General features: G+C 46.7%; 1 protein-coding gene across 1 annotated transcript in view; it reads left to right on the top strand.

Annotated features, from left to right (window-relative positions):
- ALDH1A3 (aldehyde dehydrogenase 1 family member A3) overlaps positions 1-26,286 on the top strand; it is a 296,162-nt gene that overhangs the window by 30,910 nt on the left and 238,966 nt on the right. The window lies entirely within an intron of this gene.

The raw sequence follows: 26,286 nt of genomic DNA, 5'->3' as shown, positions 1-26,286 counted from the left end.
GAAACTGCTCAGCTTTCTTCACTATAGTAGCAACAGTATCTCGCTGACTACGTTTATTTTGTCTGATCTCTTTCTGTCGGGCTTCTTTGCGCCAGAACCGAAAGGCATCAAACATGGCCGGCCTAGACTTGCGTTCGAACAACTTTATTTCCAAATTATCTAAGATCGACGCTTCGAAGCTACCGTGAGGTGGCCAACGAAGATCGCCGTCTTTCTTTGTATATTTTATCCAATAATCGTTAAAAGCAATCGGGCCTAGCCCATATTTGCTATATAAATCATAAGTAGGAGTTCCAACCGGAGGTATCGGACACGAGTCCTCCAGCAGGGAATCCGCACCACAAGGTCTAAAGCAACTGAACAAAGTACTACGACCAGGCATCTCGCACACTAGCCGAGTTTCACAAACTTCAAGGGTTACGGGATTTCGGGATTTACCAAGTCCCAGCAAAGAACTAAACCCTCGGTCTTTGGCGGCTGCAGTCGTCAAACAAATACAACAACAACGAAGTACGCTAGCAAAGTGTCACCGACAAAAACACTCACACAGCGTGTACAACAAAGACACCTGCTAAAGTGTCTACAACAAAAACACTCGCTAAAGTGTTTACAACAAAGACACTCGCTAAAGTGTCTACAACCAAGAACTCTGGGAGCGACCCACAAATACTTAACTCAAAGATCAATGGCGTCCTCAGGAAGGCCCGTCAATCGTCTCGCTATACCAAGGTCTACGCCAGGCGCCAAAACAGGTCTACAGTCAGGGCAGCAGTCCGTCGCAGCCGTTAGGAGGCGGGAATCTTCGCGGGAAAAGTCTTCGGGCCACTTATTTCGACAACAGGATCGATGAAGCGGGGTGCACCTTCCCTCGGAGATTTCACACGAAGTTCCTCACGATCGTCGGGCTTGGACCGGTACCACTGATGAAGCCCCACGTTGGGCGCCAACTGAAGGACTGGGTTCTTTTGGACCCAGCGGTGCCAGGGCACAACACCTGAAACCTTCGTGGGTAACCTGCTCCGGCGTACAAGTCACAGAGACACGGGACACTTCCTTCGGCGTCAAAGAGTCAAGGTTTATTTACTGCAGGGAACACAGAAGTCACAGGAAGTACATCGAGTGTAGTTCGGGGAGACTGCTTCAAATTGTATTTGTGGATCGCTCCTTTTATACAGTTTTTACCCATAGGATAACATGATACACAATAGTTTACAACCTGGTTCCCACAAGTTGCTCTCAGAGGGGTCGCTTTGGTCACTTTGAAACACACAAGGTCCGGAACATAAGTGCGGAAACATTTGGCGGTTCCCAACTGTAAAAACCCATCTTCCCACCATTAGCAAATTCCAATCAGCAGTAAAGTAGATCGAAATAGGAACGAAGACAGGTGCAGAGGAAGACGGAGACAGTAGGGAGATCGGAAAGGGTGTAAAAAGGGGAGGTATCGAGAAGCACGAGATACAGGCATCAAAGGGACGTGCCTAATGAGATGCACAGCTGAGACAATGAGTCCGTGCGGCAAGATGAGCCTCGAGCGGCGTCATCTGCCTTACAGCAGCAACCCCCTCGTCATAAAGACACTTTTAAAGAACATGTGTCTTCCGCTTGGGAGTCCCAGGGTCGCGAAGCGGACAGCGTCCGTTCGCTGGCTACTTGAGGGCAAGAGACAAAATGGATGCCGTATCTAAGATGGAACCCGTGGGTACAGATGAAAAACCCACGTAACAAACGAACGGTTTAAGTTAGCACAGCGAAACTGCGCACACTTACTAAACTCGTCATTTGCGGTTCATAGATACTAGACTCGCCCATATTCGTGCGAGTCGAAAACACCACTTACAATTGTCACGGAACCTCAGACCTATTGCAACACTGCATTGCAGCGATGTGATTGTCTCAAGGGATCCTGTGTGCTTCCTGCTTCCACAGAAGACAGGAAGAGGACTGAGAGGATGAAGGAAAGCCGGCAGCCAGCCACATCCAGGTTCCAGGTAAGTCTTTTTTTTTTTATTTATCCATAATTTATATTTTAGTCCCACTTTCATAGTCATCAGCATACAGGAAAATATATTTCTTCTATCCCTATCCTGGAATTAGTCTAATGTGGTTCCTTATCTTAGTGTAGCTCTACTCTGCAGAGCAGACACAGTCTTTGTTTCAGGTGATGGTCATTAAAGCAGTTAGTGACAAGGGGTGTCTTAAAGTGGAACAGCCAAAACATGAGCACAATCATGGCTAAAGCCCTTGCACCTGGCAGGCATCAGCCTTTAGGAGTAGCACCTCTGGGATAAACCAAAGGGCAGACCCTGCCTGTGTGATTCCCTTTGCACAACAAAGGAGACAGCTATATCCACCTCCCAACACCCCCTATCAAGCCAATGGGTGGTGCTCAGGGAAAGCCAATCGGTGGGCGTTGCTAAAAAGGTCACTGAACACCTTACTGTCTGATACTTAAACCCAGCACTCAGGAAATCCAGCAATGTAGTGTGGACAGAATTTTCCTCAGCCTCCATCTTGTGTCATCCAAAATGGGTCCCACTGGCCCCACAATCACAGATTTACATTTAATATGGAATCACGCCACCAGTCACCATGTATACTCCCCGTGCACACATAACTCACTCCAGGATATCAGCACATGGTCCACACAATAATGGTGGAAATGTATCCAAGTGAATATAGTAGGCATCTCCATATTCGACTACAGTGAAAAGGGCTGTTGTACACTTCAGATCAGAAAAACAGTATGTTGCCACCACTACTCCATGATTATGTCCTTTAACATGGACAGTAGTCCTGGGTCCTAGGAAAGCATGCTTTGTGACCCCGCCCACTCTCGGGCTCTCAGAACCTTTCTCACAGCCTGGGACACTGCACGAGTAAGTCAGTTGTGGTGGTGCATATCTGGATGCAATAACAGAAAGCTCAGAGAGGCACCACAATACTGCTCAAGTGGCATACAATGAAATGCAGAGACATTTAGTTTACCTGTTTAAGTCGTGCTTTTAATTGCACAGGCCATATCCAATTTTGAGACTCCCTCTACCCTCCCACTTATCCTCTCACATCAATAGTCACATTGTACACCTGTGTGGCTGCTGTTCAGCATCGCTAAATCTTAGTAACGTGGAGTGGGGGTGGAGTGGTGAACAATGGGGTAGATTGGAGTGGGGTGAATTGTTGTAGACTGTAGTGTGGTACACTGGGATAGAGTGGAGTAGATTGGAGTAGGTTGCATTGGGGTAGATTGGAGTGGAATGGACAGGGGTAGATTGAAGTGGCATAGAGTGGGGTAGACTGGAGTGTAGAAGGGTGGAATTGGGTAGAGGTGTAGATTGAAGTGGAGTGGAATAGGTTGAAGTGGAGTGGGTAAAGATTGGGGTGGTGTGGAGTGGGATAGATTGGAGGGGACAGGAGCAGGATAGATTGGGGTAGACTGGAATGGAGTTGGGTAGATTAGAGTGGGGTGGGATGGAGTAGATTGGAGTGGGGTAGATTGGAATAGAGTAGGGTAGATTGGAGTGGAGTGGAGTTAGGAGATTAGAATGGAGTATGGTGGGGTGGATTGGGATAGATTAGAGTGCCATAGATGGGAGTGGGATGGGGTAGATTGGAGTGAGGTGGAGTGGGATGGATTGGGATGGGATGGAGGGGGTTGATTGGGGTGGATTGGGATAGACCGCAGTAGATTGAGTTGGAGTGGGGTATATTGTAGTGCAAGAAGGTAGACTGGAGTACCACGGGGTAGATTGAGTGTAGAGTGTGGGGAAGTTTGGGGTAGAGTGGAGTACATTGGTAGATTGGAGTGGGGTAGGTTGGAGTGGATTGGGGTAGGTTGGAGTGGGGTATATTGGAGTGGGGAAGATTGAGGCAGATTGGGGTAGATTGGTGTGGAGTGGGTAGATTGGGGTAGATTGGAGTGGAGTGGGTCAATTTGAGTGGAGTGGGTAGATTGGAATGGAGTGGGCGTGACTGGGATAGAGTGGAGTGGGGTAGATTAGAGTGGGTGGAGAGGGATGAGGTAAATTGGAGTGGGTGGATTGTGCTAGATTGAGATAGAGCGAGGCAGATTGGGGTGGAATGAGGTAGATTGGAGTAAAGTGGATTGGGGTAAATTGGATGGAGTGGGGTAGATTGGGCGGCATGAAGTACAGTGGGTAGACTGGAATGGAGTGGGGCAGATTGGGTGGGTTAATGTGGGGTAGACTGGAGTAGATTGTGGTGAAGTGGGGTGCATTGGGGTAGATTGAAGTGGGTTTGATTGTGGTAGATTGGAGTAGGATAGTTTGGGGTAGATTGGAGTGATGTGGGGTGTATCGGAGTGGAGTAGACAGAAGTAGGGTAGATTGGGATAGATTGGAGTGGAGTGGGGTCGAATGGAGTAGAGCCAAGTAGATTGGAGTGTGATAGATTGGAGTGAATTGGGGTAGGTTGTAGTGGGGTATATTGGAGTGTGGAAGACTGAAGTAGTTTGGGATGGAGTGGATTGTTTAGGGATGATTGGAGTGGAATGGGGTTGATTGGAGTGTGGTGGGGTAGATTGGAGTGGGAAAGATTGAGGTAGAGGGGAGTGGGGTAGATTGGGTAGATTGAAGTGACGAGGAGTGGGGTAGATTGGGTGGATTGAAGTCGGGTACATGGGAAAGGAGTTGAGTACATTGGGCTTGATTGTAGTGGGTTATATTGTGACAGATTGAAGTAAGATAGATTGGGGTATATTGGAGTGGAGTAGATAGGAGTGGAGTTTTGTGGGTATATTAGAGTTTAGTGGTGTGGGTAGATTGATTGGAATGGGGTGGAGAGTGAGATGGGTAGATTGGAGTGGTGTAGATTGGGGTAGATTGGAGTGAAGTGGAGTAGATTGGAATGGAGGGGAGTATGTTGGAGTGGAGTAGATTGGGATGGAGTGGGGTAGAACGCAGTGGAGTGGATTAGATTGAAGTGGAGGGGAGTGAGTTAAATTGGGGTAGAGCACAGTGGATTGGGGTAAATTGGAGTGAAGTGGGATAGATTGAGTGGATTGGAGTGTGGTAGATTGGGGTGGGGTAGGGTAGCTTGGGATAGACTGGAGTAGGTTAGATTGTGGTAGACTGGAGTGAGATAGTTTGGGGTAGATTAGTGTGGAATGGGGTAGAGTGGAGTGGAGTGGATTGAGGTAGATTGGAGTGGAGAGAAGATTGGAGTGGAGATTGGAGTTGAGTGAGGTAGGTAGGGATAGATTGCAGTGGAGTGGAGTAGATTGGAGTGGAGTTCGGTAAATTGAAGCAGGGTAGATTGTATTGGAGTGGAATGGAATGAAGTGGGGCAGATTGGAGTGTAGTGGGGTAGATTGAAGTGGAATGGAGTGGAGTGGATTGGAGTGGAATGGAATGTAGCTGTGGCCATTAGGGTACATCTCTTGCACTTAAGTGCATATGAGTATAGGCAGGGCCACTGGAATCATGCAGCAGGAGAGGGCCAAATTATACAGCAGTGTTGAGTATTAATTAGTTATTTTGTCATTTCTACACTTATTAAGACTGTGTGGATATTGGTACCAGTATAACACCCAAATTTAGCAATAAGCAACAGAAAGTTGACCAGTCCAGCTTTGCAAAGAGCTTTCCACTGAGTGGCAACACTTGTTACTGCATTTTTGTGTAACTTTTGAACCATTTGAGCTAGAAATAAAATGTTTTTTTGAGTTAAAATCTGCAGATAATGTGGCAGATGATGAATATGTGGCAAATGTGGAACATCTATAACTATGTGAAAATCACTGAGGCCTCCCACCCACATAATTCCAGTGGCCCTGAATACAGGGCACCTGAAAGAGCTTTAGTGGAATGCATACGAGAATGAGGACATAGATGCTGGTTTTAGGGAGAAATGGCGTAGTTGCTGTACTGCACAAAAGTGAAGCGTTCACACAGACACATACATACTTTGTATGCGCAGAGATGAGGTAAAATACATATGAGACTGAGGACACCGTTTTTAAGGAGAAATGGATAAACTTCAGTGCTGCTCAAAATAGAAGCTCTTTAAAAAGTCAGATACTTTGTGCTTCAAAAGGCACAGATGTGTCCAAAATGTTTGTATTGCTTAGTGGGAGCTTGGCCTGAAGCCTGTTACTGGAGCGCTTGTCCAGGAAGAACATGAAAGCCTGTTTCAGACTAGTGTACACTTTACTCAATACAAATGAGGGAAAAGGGGCGCATAAAGATCAAGCATGCAGGTCCCAATAAATACAATGTAGCACCGAAGGAGTATGAAGTTCCTGTCGGGTGGGGAAAGAAGAGAAGGAGGCTAGGCTGGTCAACACCCTTACTCAGAAGTGGAGTGTCTCCCAATTTGGGAAGTGGGGCCCTCACACACCCAGTTGGGTGTCATGCTTCATCATAGGACTTTCTCCTTGTCAGGCCGGCGTTTCAATGCCTGACGGGCACCCTATGAGTAGCTCTTTGTGGGAGAACTATTTCCCAAGCAGTATTGGTGAGGTGCGTATGAGGGGGCCTTGTGGTGTGGATATGAGGAGAAATAAAATGAGGCAAGGTACTGCTTCAAAATGAATTTTAATCCTCAAGCCCACTCGTCTCAATTAAAACCAGAATAGGGATACCGCCGATTATAATGGTCAGAAGTGTCTATATGTGTGTAGTCATGGTCAACATGTTTCTTGCCTTATGTGTGTAAATCACTCTGCAATTCTTCAGGACCTTTCTTGATGCACTATCTACAAAGGTGGTTGGTTATGGAAAATGAACCAATCACTCTGATGACCTTTCAATGAGGTACTGTAATAATACAAATCATGGGACTAACCCAATTTGGGTTCAAGTCACGCCTCATCAATAGTTAGGCAGAGCATCGATTGTTACAAAAGGTAACGTCATGAGTTTTCCTGGAAAACAAGTGCTGGGAACCCACCCCTTGCTCTGCCTCGTTGGGAGGAAGCCTAGTGCACACTTTAAACAGACATACACTTTGTATGTGCAGAGAAGATGTGCAGCCTACGAACACAAGCATTTACGCAGACTGCTTTAATATTCTGTGTTATTTGCTTATTGCTATAAAAGGAAGCGTAGGACTATAAAACAAAGTCACAAACTGCTTTAAGTCTGAGACATTTGTTTGGTGCTGTAAAGGGAAGCACTGAATTCCAAAACAAGTTAAGGCAACAACAAACGAACCTGTAGGATGAAAGTTAAAAGTAACCCAAAGGTGTAGCATGAAAATGGGAATGGTGGACAGAACAATTAAGAAAAAGTACCCTGAATCAAAGTACGAGCAGCGGAAGGACAGCGGAGAGACAATAATCAAATGAAATCAATTAATATTTGGTCCATGCTCTGTAGAAATAAAAGGAAATGATGTGAAGCTTATTGTGGCTAATTAGGAGGCAGCTAAAAAGAATGACAGAAGTTAGCAAATGGTAAGTAATGGGTGGGTTCCAAGCCATTTATTGTATACAATACCCTGTGCAGCAACAGCACACAAGCAGTTAGGCGAGACCTAAGTAGGAAGAAGGCAAAGAAAGGTACTTTGAAGAGCAGAGCAACCAAGAGTGCCCAGACAGGCACACATGCATATAGGACACATACATTGATACAAATAAACAGAAACAGTTACCAGCACCCCATTTCCAACTGACACCCTTATAGTCCAGTACTGCCATCCTCCCAACATCAGCCCAGCTACACAGCCAAAATCCTTGCACATTTACTCATAGGCAGTGGGCGGTTGGTCTGGTTGTGTCTTAGTGCTGTATTACTTGTCACGACTCCCTCTACACATGAGCCCTAGGACATGGAAGGCAAAGCAGGAGACCCACCACAGGCACTGTGGCCAGGTGCTGAGAAAAGCAACTCAGTGAGCATCGAGCATCATGTCACATGGGAGGTCAGTGACAGCGCACAAGTAACTGAAAACCAAGTCCAGCTTAGATTCTACCCCGTTATACCACGTATATTTAACACACAAACTGGATTGGTGTGTTCAGCGAATGTGCTTGCTTGTGTCTGTCTGTCTGTGTACTCACAGCTCTAGACTCGATTTGCTGGTGCTGCAGCCAGGCCCGACATGAAGACCTGTACGGTTCATCTCCCTGTTTGCACTATGGCACACCTTTCAAAAGGTGCACTGGGCGCAAACAGGGAAAGTGTGTCCTATTGTGTGATGCCCCAGGGCAGCCCTGGAGGCAGCACATTCAGGAGAAATACGGAGCAGCTGCTTCAAAGCCACTCCATGTTTCACACTGCAGGTTGCATGCCGCCTACACTTCAAGAGGGAGAGATCCACTTGTAGTCAGGTGCAGCGAGTGACTGCACCCACCTGCAGTGGGATGGGGAGGTGCCCATGTGAACCCCTGGAGGCACACTGAAAGTGCACCACTTTTTTGTGGCGCAATTTTAGTCTGCCTCCTAAAGGTATATTTGCCTCTGCGTCCACGCTAGTAATACGGCACTGGTGCAGAGTCAAAGTGATTCCCTTATTTGCAAGAGAGAACATCCTCTCATGATAGCGCTGGTGCTCCAATTGTAAAACAACAAAGTGTGCCTGAGTCTCTATTTCTTAAAAGCTTTTTTTTACTATTTGCTTATAAGCCAAACACATATCTTTATGTTTCTGTCTGTATTTTATTTATACCTTTTTTGGGGGGATGGTCTTATTTCTATTTTCTCATACAGTTTTTTCAATGAAAAGGAAAAAATAGTGCATACTTTACATATATTACAAAAATACATTCAAAAAATACATTTACATTCATTTACAATAAACATACTATACTAGACATACTACATTGCAATACACATACCTATATACAAATACCACAATAAACCAATTGTGACCTTAAGTGCAAATGGTACAGTGAATAAATCAATATCATTGATTTTCAAAATATCTATGTATCCATAAGAGCATAGAATCATTAAACTTTAATTCATCAAAATAGGAAAAAAACCCTTATTCCTCTGTGCTCTTTTTGATGTGCTGACGCGTTTCGAAACATATATAGTCAATATCTAGATTCTCATCAGGGCTCTCTGATTGCCTGTATAAGATGTATCAAAAAAATAAAAAACATTTTCTAAATACTTTTACTCACTCTCCATTCTACTCTCTTTGTACCTTAGAGGGTGTAAATATTCCTCATCTGTCATGTCGCAAATGACTCTGCTTTTCTCTTTAAGCTGAATGTTTCTCTTTAAGTTGAGGATTCTCTGTCAAAGACACAGTGAAACAACATTAGTGATACCCACACAGGACGCTTCTATTTATGTGAGCACCTACTTAGCATATATCATACCTTTTATGATCCTGTAATCAGCATGTGATCGTCTATTCTATTACTTTGGCATGGCTGCGTATGAGCTGTTTAGAATCTTTCTCGTCCTTCAATATTATTTGGCCGCACTCTCTCTCTCTATCTGTGATGAGAGAAAGCTTTATTTAGATTATATTGCAGTGAATGATCTTTCTTTTTTAATGGAACAGTTGGAGCAGATTCGTACCTTTTAGTATATTCAGATTCAGCAGACAACGTTCGCTCCGCTCGTGGGACACGTTCCGAGCCGGCGTTCGACTTTCTGCAACTAATGTAAAAGCCTGCAATTAATCATCTATGCCTTGCAACATTGCTACTAACGGTTGAAGCACGCTCCCTTCAAACACATACCTTGATCTTTGCAGACCCGGGCCGCGGTACTTCAGTAGTTCTTTTTATGAGGTGATTCGCAGTGCAACTTGTAAGGGAGTGAGGGGTAACACAAAGGAAGGGCCTATAGTGAGCAGCTAATGAACGACACCACACACTGGGAACAGTCTCTTGGACCGGAAGCCATGAGCGACCTCCGTCCGTTTATTTATATCCTTCTGGCCACGCCTGGCCAGAAGGTGCTACAAAGTATGTAGGTGCTTCCGGGTCCCAGCCGAGACCCGCGAAACACTAGAGCGTCACATCCCTTCCCAAGTTGGTATTTTGTCCGGGAACTTTTTCCACAGTCAACATGCGAAGTCTGCCAGTCTCTGGATTGGCCTTGGATTTGGCCTTAGGTTGTGGCGACCTTGACCCCGAGCTATCGGGGGCTCCGGTTCTCTTCTTGCCGGAGATGGTGGGGTGATATCAGGTCCACCATCGGCGTCGGGGTCACCAGTGTCCTCCGACTGGCTAGCAACTTCAGGGGTTGACCTGGCATTAGCTCCCAGGGAGTCAGCCCCAGGAGGGATGCGTTTGAACCATGACACATTCCTGGTCACCTCTTCTCCATTTCTCTGTGCGGTCACAGCCGTGCCTTTCGTCGCTTTGATGGTCCACGGCTCTGGCTCGTATGGGGTCCGGAATTTTCCTCCCGGTCTACGTGTTCATATCAACACAGCATCTCCAGGGCCTAGCTCTCTCTCCCTTGCTCGCCTCCTTCAGCTCGCCCGTTCGTTGGTCTTCTTCCTCCGCTCTTGGGTGGCCGGTGGCACATATGGTTCAGGCACCCAACCATCCGCCATCGGCAATAGGTCTCGTCGTGGTCCCGCAAACATTAACGACCATGGGGATCTTTGCGTGGTGCTGTGTGGAGTGCTTCTGTATTCCCTCAGGAAATGCTGGAGTGCCTTTTCCGGGTCTGCCCCCTCGGCCATAGCTATCCTTAGGGTCTTGTTGACAGTCCTCATAAACCTTTCCGCCTCACCGTTGGCCTGAGGCCACTGAGGCGTGACTCGATGGTGTTTTACCCCAAGGCTGTGCAGGAACTCCTTGAATTCACTACCTTGAAATGGCGGTCCATTGTCTGTTCTGATCAACTGGGGAATTCCGAACATTGCAAAAATGTTGCTGAGTATCGGCTGCACATTTGCGAAACTGGTGGATGATGCCACTTCAACTACCGGGTATTTGGTATAGCTGTCTATCAATACTACTGTCACTCTCCCATCCGGGAAGCTGCCAAAATCCAGGCTGAGCCAGGTCCAGGGTGACGGAGATGGGTCCTCCGTGATAACAGGTGCTGGTGTCTCCGGGAGACTAGTGAGCTGACATGCTCGGCAGTTTCGTACTACAATATCGACTTTCTAATCCATGTTGGGAAACCACACTTTCTCCCTCATCCGGGCCTTCATCCTTCTCGTTCCTTGATGACCTTCATGGGCTAGCAAAGGTCGCCTGATTTTGTAGAGTGATGGGGATAATTACTCTTGATCCTCAAAGTATTAATCCATTACCAGCTCTGCTGAGCTCGTTGTGTACTTTCCAAAACTGCGACAGGCGTGCGCGGTCTGCCTCATTCCAGCCACTGACATTGCGCAAGAAGTTCTCCCATGACCCAGCTTCTATGGCTCCTTTTACTCTTGTTACTACGGCATCATTGTCATACTGGGCTACAATGACATCGCCTGCTAGCGCTTGGGGGCATGACAGTTGAGAAACTATATCCACAAATTCTTCTGTTAGTGTTTCCTGATCCATCACCATACTGGTCTCACCCGTGGGATGTCTTGACAGGAAATCCGCCGGGTTTTTCGCTCCTGGTCTATAGACGAGGTCCATTTGATAGTGTTGGACCTGGATGGCCCATCTCTCAATCCGAGGCGGGGGATGCGGAGCAGTTCCTTTAAACAACGGTATTAGTGGCTGATGATCTGTGACCATCCGGAAAGGATGACCCGTTATATATAGGTGGAAGTGATTGCAGGCCCATTTCACCGCTAATGCCTCTCTCTCGATTTGTGAGTATCTGGCCTCCATGGCTGTAAGAGCCTTGCTGGCAAACGCTAGGGGAACCCACACTCCCGGTTCCGCCTCCTGCGTTAGAGGCGCGCCCAGACCTACCGGGCTGGCGTCCACCAGTATTTCTGTCTGTCTCGCTGTGTCAAAATATGCCATCGTTGAACTATCCAGTAGCGCTGCCTTCACCTTGTTGAATGCCTCGGCTTCCGCCTTGGACCAATGCCAGGGATTCTCCTTTTTTGTCAGATTCCTCAGTGGTTCCGCTATGGTGGCTAGCTGAGGGATGAAACGGGCACAGTATTGCGCCATGCCAATGAAGCTTCGCACTTCCGACGCTGTAGTTGGGGCTGGAGCACACTTTATGGCAGACAATTTTCGGGGGCCCACCCGGACTCCCTCCGAGTCAAAGACGTATCCGAAAAATTCTATGGACTGCTTAAAGAACTGGCATTTCTCTTTGTGGAGTGTGACTTCAAATTCTGACAATCTCCGAAGCGTGGCTTTCAATCTTCGATGGTGTTCCTCACTTGTCTCTGCGTGGGTAAGTATGTCATCACTGACGTTTAGCACTCCCGGCAGTCCTGACAAAATCTCTTTGATCGCGTTCTGAAAGATTTCCGCAGCTGAGGTTATTCCGAAATTTAGTCTCTTATATCTTCTTAGGCCTAAGTGCGTAGAGAACGTCGTGATATAGCGACTCTCCTCGGCTAGTTTCAACTGATGGTAGCCCGCATTTAGATCTAGTTTGGAGAACCACTGGGCTCCATTCAGGTCTGTTAATATGTCATCTACCGTGGGCGTGAGGTGCCTCTCCCTTTTGATCGCCTTGTTGGGCATCCGCATGTCAATGCATATTCGTATTTGGCCTGGCTGTCGGGGTTTCTCAGCAATCACCATCGGTGAAACCCATGGCGTCGGCCCAGTCACCTTCTCTATTACACCTTGCTCCTCTAACTTCCTCAGCTCCTGCTCAACTGCTGTTCGAAGATGAAACGGGATTCTCTAATGCCTCAATGCTATGGGCTGTATGGCCTTATCAATGTGTAGTTTGACTGGTGGTCTTTTGATGGTTCCCAAACCTTGAAACAATGATGGAAACATTTGAAGGATTTCCTCCGTATGCAGTGCCTTAACTGCATTAGCAAAAGCAATTAGCTTGAGGTCTTCTGCCGTGTGACTTTCTACCAGCAAGTCTGCCTCTCTGTCGATCACATGAAAAGTGGTCGTCAGCTCCTGATCCTCTGCTCTGACTCGTACAGTAATTTTTCCTCGCAATGGTAGCGGTGTCTTGCTGCCATACGTTAGGATTCGAGCTTTCGATGGCACCGGTTGTGGCCTAGGTTGTAGCGCCTTGTAATGCTGAATGCCCATCACGTTGATTGTGGCTCCTGTGTCTATGACTCCAGTGACTGTCGATCCGTCGATTTGAATCTGACATTTCGGTTGCGGTCTCCGTCTTCTCTTGAGTTCGCTCACGAACGAGACATAGTAGCACTCTTCTTCATCCTCGGTCGACGAATCGTCCAACCGCTGTGGGAAGCGGGCCTGTGTTCTAGCTCCTTTTGAGTGGTGGGCTTCCTCTAGGGCAAGCTGCCTGACCGCTTTTGTCGTGTCTTTCTGCCTGCTGTTCCGTGTCCTCGAAAGTTTCCTCTCGCACCACTCCTGCAGACAGTGACAAAATGGTTCAGTCCTCCGCACTTGGCGCACGCCTTGTTGCCACCTGCTGGGCAGCCATCTTGGTTGTGTTCTTCATATCCACAGAAACCGCATGGCGTGCGGCGCAGCGTTCTGGTCGGCCATCTTCCTCGTCCTCCTCGGCCACTGTTCCGCACTGCATCTACCCTTTCCGTCTTTATTGTGACCTCAGTGTTCGCTGTTGGGTTTATGGCAGCCTCCATCGCTGTGGCTTGCGCATCGGACAACTCGTGTGACCTGGTCAACATTAATATTTCATCCAGTGTTATTCGGGGTTGTCTCAGTATCAGTGTCCTGAGATGTTTGTTCTTGCAGCCTTGAATCAACTGCGCCGTCACCTCTTTTGTTTGATCATCATCGGACATGTGCTTATCAGCTCCCTCAACCTCGCATGGAAGGCGTCCATTGTTTCTCCTTCCCGCTGCCTTGACTGCCTGAACTTGAAACGTTCATAATGGGGATTTAATTGAGGGTCAAAGTGTGCTTTTAGCGCTTGTACTGCCGCATCATAGTCCGTTGCTACCCCAGTGTTCGGCAAGTGTATAAACAATTTGTAGAGCTCATCCCCACCAAAATGCAGAAGCAGGGACCTTTTCACCTTGCTGTCTTTTTTCCTAGTAGCAGTGAAGTAATTGTTCAGTCGGCTTAGCCACACTGTCCACCTTGGTGCCGCCATCCCTGGGTCAATCAGTGTACTAAACGGCGGTATAGGGTTAATCTGCGAGTGTGGTGACTGTTGGACCATTGGTCCCGCTGCCTGCTGTCCTGCCGGCCCTGCCACCTGTGCTGGGGCTGCTGCCTGCTGCGTTCCCCCTTGCGCTGCATTGTCTGGGACAACAGACATTGTTACTGTAGCCAGTTGGGACCTTCTTCCACACCTCGATTTCCACCACTACTGTCTGTTGTTCGCACACTTTGTGCTCTGGCGCACTACCCCTTTCCTGCTGCTTACACACTGTGGATTCACTTCATGTGCCAATGCTTATTCCCTTTTGTTTATCCTATCTTTTTTTTTCTATTGCCAGGCACCGCTATTCACACTGCAGTGTAACATCAGGTCCCACAATTGCATTTGCCAATGCTTGTTCCTCAGGCCTTTGCCAATGCTTGTTTCTCAGCCCCCACGGCCACTTCGTTTTACCCTGTCCGCTGCTCGCTGGCTTCACACGCCATCTCGGGGTACCTTTTCCCTTCACCGGAGCCGCCGCCTCAGCACCGCGTGGAAGGCCTCGTCACGTGTCTCCTACGTCAGGGCCAGCTTCGCGCACACTGCGAATGCGCACACCACACGGCCGTTCAGCCGGGCCTTTGGTTCGCTCGGCCCGCTGTTTGCCGTATCTCCTTGTTTCCTGGGGCCCCTTGCTTGCCGGTCCCTCACGCAGCTCACCTCATGCTGCTTAGCGGCACTCACAGTCACGGCTGCCTCCTCTGAAGCAGGTACCTCTTTCTTCTTTCGGCCCCACGTGTATACCGGCGACCACGCAGTAAAGCGGCACCGGTAGGGAGTCCTCACTCTTCCGTCGGTTCTTGGGTTCCACGAGGAAAACGTCCCCACCCTCGTCGCCAGTGTAAGGGAGTGAGGGGTAACACAAAGGAAGGGCCTATGGTGAGCAGCTAATGAACGACACCACACACTGGGAACAGTCTCTTGGACCGGAAGCCACGAGTGACCTCCGTCCGTTTATTTATATCCTTCTGGCCACGCCTGGCCAGAAGGTGCTACAAAGTATGTAGGTGCTTCCGGGTCCCAGCCGAGACCCGCGAAACACTAGAGCGTCACACAATTGAGGCAGCGCTAGCAGTACTACAGACAAGGAAAAACAGGCGTCCGCGGCCCCTTTTGTAATACCTTTGTGCCCTGGGGTGCTCAAAGCAGGCACACACGCCCATTGAGCCCCCGGGTCACAGTATATAATAAGGTCCCTGATCATAAAAGCTGCAGCTAGAAAAGCACTGCACATCCACTGATGCAGTTATCATTAGGGGAGCAGGTGCTGCATCGTTGCATCCCAGGGACTTGAGTGTCCCACAGCACCCCAGTTGCGGTTATCTTTCGAAACCCAACTGAGGAGCTAGGTGACCACATTCAATATGTGAGTTTGTCTGCTTGTAATCTGCTTTGCCAGTGGATGCACCTGCGGGCCTCCCACCTCTCCCCCAGCTACAGAGTTAATAGCCACAGTAAAGCACAGGAGAAAAAGACATATATCTATGTCTAAAATGTATGAAAAATAATACCCACTTAGAGTGCAGACTATTACACCTAAACCAATGATTTAAGAAGTTTGTGGTGACCTTTCAGTGGATTATGTCGAAACTAATGTGTCTTCTCAGTCAGGTGCTGTTTCCAGTCCAACATCTTCATCAGCAGCACTGGTTGCAAGCTCACCTCGGAGGCCAAGTAACAGCTGGCTATGAGCGCTGAATTACCATTTAAGCATGGGCGGAAAATCCGTTCCGCTCGCGGATTTTGCGGATTTTCGGTAAATTCGCAATCCGCGAACTCCCGCGAATTTACCGAAAATCCGCAAATCCGCGAGCGGCGGATTTTTCCGGGGGCAAAAGTTCAAAACTTGCAGCCTGGCCTGTTGTAACTATTTTAGGATGGCGCCGGCAAGCTGCCAGCGCCATCCTAAAATAGTTACTAAGTTAGCTTCAACAGGAACCTCTAATAGATAAAATAAAGCAGGTGCTCGATTTTATCTATTAGAGCTTCCTGTTGAAGCTAACTTAGTAACTATTTTAGGATGGCGCTGGCAGCTTGCCGGCGCCATCCTAAAATAGTTACAACAGGCCAGGCTGAACTGATCTTTCTCTGACCTTTTATGCACACAAGAGGCATGTGAACTCGCATGGGAGCCCCGCACGTTTGGCCCCGCGCACACACTTGCGGTTTGCACCGTCTTCCCGCCATTCACCCACTATGATGGACAGCTCATTCAAGGGACCCCTGCGCCCTTCGGGGCGATTGCATAGTAACACACACATGGGCGCTCGAACTAGTTGATGCTCAAATTCAGTGACTCATTCATTAGCCCAAAAACAATCATGAGCGTCTTCGAGGCTGGACAGGTGTGCCTCTTCCCAAGTCTACCGTGGAAAGTCAGCTGTGATGCTGGGTAGAGGCCTTTGCATCCTTGACTTTCATGAGCGCAATCCCCGTGCTGTTCCTGTGACCAGGAGCTTCTTTCTCTTCATATTATTGTGTTTGCACGGGTTGCTGCAAGTTCGCACACGTTTTGTACAATTTCGCAATTTGCGAAATTGTACAAAACCCTCGCGAACTTGCAGAAACCCGTGCGAACATAAAAAAAAAATCCGCAAATTCGCGAGAATTCGCGGATTTTGCAGATTGCGAGTTCGCAAATCCGCAAAATCCGCGAACGCGAGATCCGCAAAATTCGCCCATGTTTATTACCATTATCTCTTCTGTGGTGCTGACTTCCATGAGGAGTTGTCTATGGGTAAAGTAGAAAATTCCCGAAAGTTTTATGACTTTTGAACAGGTCGACTGACCTATCATAACAGTCTCTCCTCCAGCCCTCCACGCTTCTTTCAACTAGTGTTGTGATTGGTCTGAGCGCTGTGGTTCGACTCTGAGAAGGGGAATGGGAGCCTGGGCATGGTACTCACCAGGCTGTGTAATGCAGCCTGGTGGGGAACACGCAAAGTGTGCAGGACTGTTTGGCAGGCACAAGACAGCCGGCCAAACAGTCATGCACACTTAGAGCGGGCCCTCCACTTCCTCCCCTTTGATCCCAGCCCGGCAGCTACCAGATATGAAATGATAATAACAAAGTTATTATCATTATTTATTATTTCACTGTTTTGAAAGCAATGGGGTGATGTCCAACCCATCTAGCTTCTTCCGAGGCTTTTGGTTATTGTATTGCTAGTTATGCTAACTTTTCCTATCCATGTTCCCGCCTGTAACACATTCTGCCCCAGTGTATTGAGGGGCTGAAAGGTTTGAAGCAGAGTTAACCTTTGACTACCAGCCTCTCACACGCCCCTTCATGACAGTAACCTGCACCGTGCCACACCAAAGGGCAATTCAGAGGCTCACCTCGGAGCCTAGGTCAGACCTCAGAAGGGCTCGTAGGAAAGGCTAGATGGAGTCGGTCACCAACCAGTCTGCCTCTTTGGAAAGCATGCATTCCTGGAACAGCATCAACTACTATTAGCCATGACCTCTGACACCACTGTGCGGCAGAGTCCATTACTCACTACGAAGCTTTCAGAGGCTCCGACCTTTCAGTTACTGTCACCGTCCCACCCTGTCCCACAAGCTTTTCCGAGGTCCCAGCACGCCAGTAACTTTCTCTGCTTGTTTGCCATCAATGTTTTGGGACCAGACCATTCTGTAAACAGCCATATTACCACAAAGACGATTCTTCTTCACAGGATTCGTAGCTACATTTTCAGAAAAAAGTGTTGGTGTGTCTAAAAAGCTTCTGCCTGAGCTGTGTGTTTGTACATCCATGTGCAGAAGAAAAAGTAGAACTCTTCCTGGAGGTAATGTAGTCTTGTGGTCATGTCAAAAATCCTAAAGGTCAAAGAGAAAGAAAATAGCAAACGTATGTTGTTAAAAAATATATATATATAACGATCATCGAATGAAAATACTTCTAGATTTCAGATATGTGGCTAAATAAATAAAAAAGCGAGCAATGCATTTCAGCTATGTTACATTTGTAAGTGAGTGCGCTGATCTCCCAAGGTCGTTTTAATAAAAAAAATAGGGAGTATTTCACCAAAGGTGAGATATGATCTGTTGTCTTGCACCGTATTTAGCTTGTGCTTGGCCCAATATTCACCAGATCACCTTCATGGACATACGATTGGGCCCGAAATTGAAACATAAGCTGGGAGCTAAAATCCAAGTACTGATGTTTAGAATTTTCTGAAATTATATGTGAGCCAATTCATCTGTCAAGGGAGCTGAAGGTAACGCGGAGCTTATCACCCACATAGAAAGGTTATATACCCTCCTCTTGCTGCCGGCGAGTACTTGAGTGCTGACAGAATATTTTCACCCTGTGATCTCACATTTTTGTAATATATTGAGGAGAGCATGTTTAGTTAAGCCGCCATTAAAAGACAGAAAAACCTTGAACTTCAATTAAACACAGCGAGCCTGGGGCCCTGAATCTGCCAGCTCCGGTGCTCCTCGTCACGGCTGCCTGAGATGGTGTTTTTAAACTTATTTCTGAGAGTTCTTCTCTGAAGAGTCCACAAGAGTCTTTCCTTGTGTGCTAAGGCCCCTTCACATTCCCTGTGGTCATTTGAGGGAAACACGAGGCTGGCACGTTCCCAGCCTGCCGTGATCACCCAGACCACAGTGATACTCAGACCACAGTGATACCCGTGCCACATAATGCCTATTGGTGATAATGTGAGCCAAACTTTAGACCCAACAAGGGCATGGAGATCGCCTTGCTTAATCATCAATCCTCCACCTGGAGTTTCTGGACATAGGATGTCTTGTTTAACATATGTCGTTTGGCAGCCGCCTTCTATAACATAGACCATTGGATCCATGTTATGGGTAGAAGAAGTGGCTGTTGTGTCAGAGGTTATAAACAGGAAGTTCACATTATTTCTTCAGAAACGGTATTCAGAGGTGAGGGTTGATGACTGCATGTCGTCTCTGGTAGAGGCTACCTATGTGGCGCCTCAAATGTCATGCTTGTCACTCTTGCTTTTTATTGTTTACTAGCTGTACCCGGCCACGCGTTGCTGTGGCTCAGTATGGTTAGTTGGAAGAGAAAGAAAAGAGTAAGCGCACGTTTCTAATTTGTTTACTTTCACAATGCTTGTGGGTATACAATATGTTTTTGTGACTATTGTCTGTATGCGTCCCTTGTAGTTGTTGCGCAGCAAGCAAATCGCTAGGGTCTGTTCGGTCTTTCGAATAAAAACACACGTGTATTGGACACGCGCGTATTCGAATCCAACGTTGTGTATATATAAACACGCCCTAATGTTGCAAAGTGAACCAACTCTCCCCCTCCATCTACCCACTTTCCGGTCTGCCACCCTGACACCAACTGTGCATCCTAATATATGTAGACTATTATCTCTATGCATCCTTTCTTAATGTTGCAAAGTGAACCAACTCCTCCCCGCTCCATCTACCCACTTCCCGGTCTGCCATCCTGACACCAAATGTCCATCCTAATATATGTAGACTATTGTCTCTATGTGTCCATTGTAGTTGTTGTGCAGCAACCAAATCAATAGGGTCTGTTCGGCCTTTCGATTAAAAACACGCGCGTATTGGACACTCGCGTATTCGAATCCAAGGTTGGGTATATATAAACACGCGCTTAATCGAATCCAACGGTGTTTCAAAATTTCAAAGCAATCAGTGAAGAACTTTTGGAGATTTGAGATTTTGAACTAACGAACATTGAAATTTTTATGTGTCTGTTCGGGCTATTGATTAAACACACATGAGTATTCGACACGCGCGAATTAGAATCTAACGTTGTATATATAAAAACACGTGCGTATTCGAATCCAACGGTGTGTCAAAATCTCAAAGCAATCGGTGAAGAACTTTCTGAGATTTACGATTTTGAACATTTACATTTTTATTTATATAGATATAAAGTCACTCCACAGTCATTTGTTCAAACGTAAGATGAAATTCTTCCACTGCACCAGTGATACCCTGGTGATGCATAAACTTTTCGAGCTACAGGATTAGAGGATGAAATGTGCAGGTTAATCCAAAGCTGGATGGGTGAGACATATCTGAACTTTTTCAGGGACAAAATGGAATTTCTCCTAATTCGTTCCTGTGCAATGAGGAAAAAGCCAAGTGTGTGCCATGTCAGCTTTAAGGTGGGGGCTTGCAATATTGTCACCAAGCAGAAAATCAAGGTGCTTCCACTGACTTTGATGAAAGAATGTCATTGGAAACACAAGTTAATTGATTAACTTCTTCCAGTAGCTACCATATTAAACTCCGGAGGAGGATCAAACTCCTGCTGGTGGAGAAACATGCTACAGCTATTGACAGGACAACTGTCAGAGCTACATTAGATTATGACATAATGTGGATGTAGAGCTGCCTCGAGCCAACATCCACTGATAGACCTATCCTAGAGGCCACTACCAATTAATACTATTACATTTATTTCTCACCCATTGATCATCTCCCGGGCAACTGAAAGACCAATATAATCTCAGTACTAACAGTAAGAATGAAAATTAAGTATATAAAATAATCAATGGGTATTGAATAGCAAGTAACTACGATTTGTATTTCATTTATAGGTCACTCTAAGGCAAGTCAGACACATTTTAGGCTGTCTGTAATATAGTGTTATTACGTATCATTGTTCTTGTATCTATTAAATATAGTTGTGCTTTTTTTTATCAAACGCTCTTTCAATCTTAAAACTAACTTTAGTAATCCTGCAATACAAAATTGTAGAAGAAAATGAACAAATATAGCTGAATGATGATGTGTACTTTTATATCATGTACTTATGAGTATGTTTATAGCCAGCTTTCACCCATGAGGGTATCCAGGTGCTATTGAGGTGAGTGAGGGTATCCTCGATGGTACTTACATGAAAAGCTAGTTCTTCAACTTCTTGTGGAATTCAAGAAGAGATGAGAAGGCTCTAATGTTGTGTGGGAGGCTGTTCAATGCTTTAGGTTTCCACTTCTGTGCTGGGGTGGGAGTAGGTACGAGGTCTGCAGGCCACCAGGCGTATTCCCACGATGAGGCATCTTTTCAGAAGACTACCACTTCGGTCTTGACTCTGTTCAGGTTCAGGCAGGGTATTCAGTCAAATTATCGAGTTTGAAATGCCGACTTACACTAATATTGAGTTTTAAATATTGTGACATAGCAATATCGACAGCAAGATTATTGTGGTCAAGAATATCGACTTTAAGGTAACAAATATTCAATTTTAAAATATAGAAGTCATAAATATCGTTGGCAAAAATATAGTTGTTTAAAATATCTATTTTTTAATTAGTGTTATGTATTTTAGTAAATATTTTAAATGTATGTGATGTATTTTGTTGTATAAATATTGTTTATGTTTTAATATATGTGTTAAAGTCTTAGTAGTTAATAATTAATTACTGGCTCAGTACTGTGGATCGCTCGGAATCCTGATTGAGTGGCGTAGAGTGTTTGGTGTTTGGCAAGGTGGTCGGTGAGGTGCCTTTTGATGGCTTTCTCAAGGGTCTTGCTCTTAGAGACTTACTCTTGGCTGGGTATGGTAGGAGGGTGATCAGCCAGTTATTCTCAAGCTTGACTGGGTCTACTGACTAATTCTTTGACAGCTGCTTGCTTCCAGGCATCCCAGAAGGTGTCTGTGCTAATGGAGGTGTTAATGATGGAGGTGAGGCGACCTGGCCCAGGAGTGGATAGACTTCATGATTCCTGTGTGTACCTCTAGTTGTGATAGTGTTCCATGAGGTCAGGGTGTTGCCTTTCTCTGATATCAGGAGCATTATTGCAAGGCTGATGGGGTCTAGTTGTGGATCGAAGTTGCTGTATATGACTGTGTGACTTTTTTCAGAATAAGTCTGAGGGGCTATTTCACAGTTCTTGGATTGGGATGATGTTCCTGGCGGCTGTTGCTGGTGCGGCGAAGTCCTTGATGATCTCAAGAATTTCTTTGCTGCTGTTTGAGCTGTCATTGATGCATTTGGCTAAGACCTTCCTCTTGGGTTTCCAGATTTGTTGGTGGAAGCGTTTCTGGGCAGATTTGAACATGTCCTTGTCTACTTCTGCCTAGCTAGCCCTGCACTTCTGTTCTAGCTGTTTCTAGTGCTGTTTGGTTATTCTGAGTTTTTCATTGTACCAGCTGGCCTGCTTTCGTGTTATGGTTAATTGTCTTCTTTTCTGAGGGGGTCCAAGTATTGGCACAGGCATTGATCTAGTTGTTAAGGTTGTTAATGTGGCTGGCTAGTTGGCCTGTGTGCGCTGGCTGATTATTGTGGAGGGCTGAGGTCCAATCCATTTCTATTATGATGTTCCAATGACAGCGGCCCGGTCTGTCAGTGTTCAGTGCATTTAGTGGTGTAAAGTCCCAGGAAGATTTATTGGCAAAACACATCAATCAATCAGGATTTATAAAGTGCAGCTAATCACCCGATAGGGCAGAGGTCTTCAAACTTTTTGATGCCGAGACCCCCTTGTAAAACCTTTTTAGGTGTAAGGACCCCCTTCCGACAAAAGTTTCTAGAAACTGGTACTCCTCAGCATCAACTTTTGACAACCATAAATGCGCCGGTTAGACCTCATCACATGCATCCATCATTCATCCACCCACACTTTCACACATCCATCCATCCTTTCATCCTTACATCCGTCCTTCCATCCATACATCCATCCTTCAACCATCTACCCTTTCATCCTTACATCCATCCTTTACCCATCCACCGTTCCATCCATCCACCCATCATTCATCCACCCACCTTTTCACACATCCATCCATCATTCATCCATGCAACCTTTTATCTATCCATCCACCCTTTCACCCATCCATCCATCCTTCATCCATCCACCTTTTCATCCTTCCATCCATCCACCCTTTCATCCTTACATCCATACATCCATCCTTCATCCATCCACCCTTTCATCCTTCCATCCATACATCCATCCTTCATCCATCCACCCTTTCATCCTTCCATCCATACATCCATCCTTCATCCATCCACCCTTTCATCCTTCCATCCATACATCTATCCTTTACCCATCCACCCTTCCATCCATCCACCCATCATTCATCCACCCACCTTTTCACACATCCATCCATCATTCATCCATGCAACCTTTTATCCATCCATACATCCATCCACACTTTCATCCTCCCATCCATACATCCATCCTTCCTCCATCCACCCTTTCATCCATGAATCCATCCACCCACCCTTTCCTCCATCCATCCACCCATCATTCACCCCCCACCTTTTCACACATCCATCCATGCATCATTCATCCATGAAACCTTTTATCCATCCATCCACCCTTTCTTCCATCCTTCATCCGTCCACCTTTTCATCCTTCCACCCATCCACCTTTTCATCCATTCATCCACCCTTTCATCCATCCATCCTTCATCTGTCCACCCTTTCATCCTAACATCCATACATCTATCCTTCATCCATCTATCCTTCACCCATCCACCCTTTCATCCTTCCATCCATACATCCATCCTTCATCCATCCACCCTTGCATCCTTCCATCCATACATCCATCCTTTACCCATCCACCCTTCCATCCATCCACCCATCATTCACCCACCCACCTTTTCACACATCCACCCACCTTTTCACACATCCATCCATCATTCATCCATGCAAACTTTTATCCATCCATACATCCATCCACCCTTTCATCCTCCCATCCATACATCTATCCTCCACCCACCCACCCTTTCATCCATCCATCCACCCACCCTTTCATCCAACCATCCACCCATCAATCATCCCCCCACCTTTTCACACATCCATCCATGCTTCATTCATCCATGCAACCTTTTATCCATCCATACATCCATCCTTCATCCACCCTTTCATCCTTCCATCCATCCTTTAGCCGTCCACCCTTTCATCCATCCACCCATCATTCATCCCCCCCACCTTTTCACACATCCATCCATGCATCATTCATCCACACAACTTTTTATCCATCCATACATCCACCCACCCTTTCATCCATCCATCCATCCATCCTTCATCTGTCCACCCTTTCATCCTTCCATCCATCCACCCTTTCATTAATTCATCCACCCTTTCATCCATCCAGCCATCCTTCATCCATCCACCCTTTCATCCTTACATCCATACATCTATCCTTCATCCATCTATCCTTCACCAATTCATCCTTCCATCCATACATCCATCCACCCTTTAATCCATCCATTCACCCATCATTCATCCACCCATCTTTTTACACATCCATCCATCATTCATCCATGCAACCTTTTATCCATCCATACATCCTTCATCCATCTACCCTTCCATCCTTTCATCCATCCACCCTCCCTTTCATCCTTCCATCCATCCACCCTTTCATCCTTCCATCCATCCACCCTTTCATCCATCCATCCATCCTTTCATCCATTCACTCATCATTTATCCACCCACCTTTTCACATATCCATCCATCCACCCATGATTCATCCACCCACCTTTTCTGTGACTCTCTCATGGTGGGTGTGGGGGGGTCAGTATCTATCTCTGTGTCTTCTTCCTTCTTTCCTGCTCATGGGAGGGAATCTCTGTGCCTCCCTGCTGGAGGCGGGAGGGGGGGACGTGTCACGGGACCCACAGCTTCAGGCACGCAACATCCATTATACTCAAAGGGCCACACTACAGCCTGCTCCCCCAGACCCCACCCCCCCACCCACTTTCCCTCCTCCCCCAGCTCGTGTGTGTGAGCCTGGCTGAAACCGTTTCAGGGATACACACACAGCCACACCTGAGTACTTGACAGGTCTTAAAAAGACCTTCTACTTGTTAATGAGCCTTTGATGTTTTTCACACCTCGGTGTGAATTAGGCCTCCGCCATGAGCACCCTCGATCAGCCCAACGCCAGGAATTGCATGCCCCTGACAGAGTCTGCGACCCCCTTCCAAGGACTCTACGACCCCCCTGGGGGTCGCGCCCCACAGATTGAAGACCTCTGCGATAGGGTATCCAGGTGCTTGCAGTCCCCAGAGGATTATTTGAGTAGCCAAGTCTTGAGGGCCATTTGAAATTCCAGAAATGAGGTAATGATCCGTAGGTGCGTGTAGAGGCTGTTAAAGGTCTTTGTTGCGATGTGGAAGAAGGCGCGTCCTCCACTTCTGCTTCAGTAGATGCGGGTAGTATGGACAAGTGAAAGGGAGGTGGAGCATAGTCTTCTCGATGGTTCAGGCGGTGGTCAATGTAGGTGGGTCCTTGGTTGTGTAGAGCCTTGAGTATGTGGGTCAGCAGCTTGAATTGGCATCTCTTCTGTATGGGGAGCCAGTGGAGTTTCCTGAGGTGGTGTGTGATGTGGGTTCGTCAAGGAAGGCCAATGATGAGTCTGGCTGCGGCGTTCTGTATGGTCTGAAGTCTTTGTAGAGCCGCCTGGCTGCCCACATGTGTTAATTGCAGCCCTTGGGAGGTGGCGCTCCCCGGGGCACCCCCCTCCTTTTTTGAAGCCGAACTTGCTCCCAGGATTTGACCCACCCAGAGGCTAACTATGAACGACCTGGGAAGCCTGGGCTTTAAAAAAAAAGTGGTGGGAGTCACAGATACTATGCGACTCCTGCCCAAAATTTAAAAAAAATGCTTGTTAAGGCCTGCAAGGTCCTTGAGGGACCCCAGGAGCAGGTCAAGGGGGTTAGGTTACTCCTAGCCTGCCCCCTTTTCTTTTTTTCAAACACTTTTTCTGGGACTCAGCTTGAAGCCGAGTCCCAAGATGGCTACCAACACTTCCTGATTGATGTGTTGGCAGCCAATCAAATTTCAGTAGCTTATTAGTAGGATTTTGCGCTTCCAGATATCTATATTTTTAAAACTTAAATATATCTGAAATTTCTGAACAGATTTTCACCAAACCATAAAAAACACGCTTTCTGGACCAACTGGACCAACACCTAGCTTTCTGACAAATTTGGTATAATTCTGTTCAGCAGTTCGGGCTGTAGTCATGTTCAAACAATGAAAAATCCCCACTGACACAACATGGGGAAAACGCGTTTTGGGACCCCTTTTTTTCCTAGTCCCCCGGTTGACGGATCACCCAGTAATTTTCAACACAGCAGCTAAACCAAAAAGGGGACGTTTTCTAAAAGTTTGTATAGATTCATCAAGTGGCATCAAAGTTATTGTAAAAACAAATAAAGGTTTTTCCTATGGAAACTTGTGTCCTAACTATAAATACT

This window comes from Lissotriton vulgaris, chromosome 2_1, assembly GCF_964263255.1.
Source record: "Lissotriton vulgaris chromosome 2_1, aLisVul1.2, whole genome shotgun sequence".
Lineage (NCBI taxonomy): Eukaryota > Metazoa > Chordata > Amphibia > Caudata > Salamandridae > Lissotriton > Lissotriton vulgaris.
Note: the sequence above shows the minus strand (reverse complement) of the source record. Positions and strands in the feature narration are given on the sequence as shown.